The 2122-nt window shown below is 52.5% G+C and overlaps 1 protein-coding gene across 2 annotated transcripts in view; it reads left to right on the forward strand.

Annotated features, from left to right (window-relative positions):
* Window positions 1–1879: 1879 nt before the first annotated feature.
* Window positions 1880–2122, forward strand: part of Tmem164 (transmembrane protein 164) — a 485414-nt gene continuing 485171 nt past the window's right edge. Inside the window, exon 1 of one of the 2 annotated variants that reach the window (XM_013355240.2) lies at window positions 1880–2024. The gene's annotated coding sequence lies outside the window, so the exon portion shown is untranslated. The remainder of the gene's footprint in view (window positions 2025–2122) is intronic. The other variant, XM_013355239.2, reaches the window with a different exon arrangement.

Here is a 2122-nt window from a genome sequence, read left to right on the forward strand (position 1 = left end):
AGCAGTTTAAAGCACTGGCTAACTCTTGCAGAGGAAGCAGTTATGACTCCGAGCAACAACATGATGGGTCACGCTTCAGTCCTCTATGGACACAAGTAGTACACATTCATGCATGCAGCTAAAACACTCATGCATATATAATAAAAAATTGTAAAATATTAAAGAAAAACCCACTTTGTCTAACCTATGAAAAAAAGAAAAAGGAATTTGTGGTTTAGGTCAAGAAGTTGGCTTGGTTCCAGTCATTAAAGATAGTCATTTTGCACACACAGGAGTGGCTAGGCCAAATTCCCTACTGAAGGTCAGCATGGAAATGAGAGGGATTAATGAAGCCAGTACTGAGAGCTATACCCTCATCCTTACTTCTTTGAAGCTAGAAACTTGAGGCTGCCAGATGCTACATTCCACTGCCAAGAGCTCCCTCCCTTTATTCTTTGGTCATATTGCCTAGCTTTAGCAAAACACCTAAGGAGAGCCAGTGAGCCTCTGAACTAATTCTTGTTTGTTGCCATTCTTTATTAATTAGCACTTGGAAAACATCATGCCTGCTGTGGATGCTTCACAAAGCTTGGAGTCAGACAAACTTGCCTGGCTGTATTTGTGAGGTTGGAAAGGATGGGAGGGTGGTGGCCTGATAATACAGTTGACTGGATTTTACATTGGAAGGCTGGCATGCAGCCAACATCTGAAAGTGTTTCCTAGGCAGGGTGCCTAACTATGGTTTTTTTTTTTCTGGATATTTTTCTAACTTATGCGAGTTTTCAGTAAATATTAAACCAATATGAGGTACATTCTGAGTAGTCCTTTCTTTAATTCCTGATCCTAAGAAGAATCAACACAGTCACTAGTAGAAAGTGCCAGGGAAGAGGGGGCCCCTGGACTCTAGCTAGCACTTACTCTGTCCAGGCCTTCTTTCCAAGGCGGGGGTTAGGAAGCAGCTGCTCTCTTTTGGGGAGGAAGGAGGGAAGAGAGAGGAGAGAGAGAGGTCAGGGAAGCTTCTTTTCCTTTGCTATGGAAGACGGTAGACACAGGCGCGCAGGCAGATACACACAGAGGGAAGGAGTGAGAGAGAGCAAGAGCGAGAGGGGGGAGAGGGAGGGCGAAAGAGACAGACACACTAGAGAGACAGAGGGAAGGGAGAGAGAAAGAAGGAGAGAGAGGGAGAAAAAGAGACAGAGAGGGGGAGGGAGAGAGCAAGAGAGAGCCAGAGTGATTTGTGAAGCAGGAGGAGAGAGGAAAAACATCAGAACCGGGTTAGAGGAAGTCCCCGGAGAAGCCCCCAACTTAGGCACTGAAGTAGGAAGTGAGGCTTTGACTGGAAGGGTTAAGAGATGATACTTTTATGGTCTTTTATCAATCTCCCATTTCAAGGCAGAAGAGAGGAAGCGGGGCAGGAGCACACTTCAAAAGTCAAAGCCAGTGCTCCAGTAGTTTCATAGCCTTACTCCTAGAAGTTAGCGAGGGCCAGAAGTGTGCCTAGTATGTGTCCAGATATACAAAGTAGTGGCCTGAAAACTGGTCACTGCACCAGGCTTAGGCGGGGAGGTAAGCTTTGCAGGCATGCTCCCATGGAGTGCAGAAGACCAGACAAGGAAAAGGAGGAAAGAGGCGGGGATGGGGCCTCGGGAGGGCAGCGGTGTGGAGGGGGGTTGGTGAGAGGAAGCAGGGCAGGAGGTGGGAGTAGGTTGTGGAGGAAAGGCTGCAAGGCGGGGCAGTGGTGGCTTGAGGATGTGTGTCTGTGCTAGGGGGGGGGGGCGGGGAAGGAGGATGGTGGTGAAGTGGACGGGAGGAGGGCCTAAGGTGGAGGGAGTTGACGACGAGGGGGAGGAGAGAGGGAGGGGAAACCGGAGGAAGCAAGCGGCGGCTGCTGGGGGAGGAAGGCAGGGAGGAGGAGCCTTGAGCCTTGGCGGTGGCAGCGGCTGCTGCAGCCGCCTGGGGAGCCCAGCGGAGTGCCGCCTGGGGCTGCGGGGAGTGCGGGGAGACGGAGAGACCGGTCGAACCCGAGCGGTGGGGCCGAGCAGCGGGTGAGTGGAGCCCCAAGGGGACGCGGCGGCCCGTCCCCCGGGGGCCGGGCGAAGAGGAGCGGGAAGATGTGGCGGTGGCGGCGGCCGGGCGGGCGGCC

This window comes from Microtus ochrogaster, unplaced genomic scaffold (assembly GCF_000317375.1).
Source record: "Microtus ochrogaster isolate Prairie Vole_2 unplaced genomic scaffold, MicOch1.0 UNK107, whole genome shotgun sequence".
NCBI lineage: Eukaryota > Metazoa > Chordata > Mammalia > Rodentia > Cricetidae > Microtus > Microtus ochrogaster.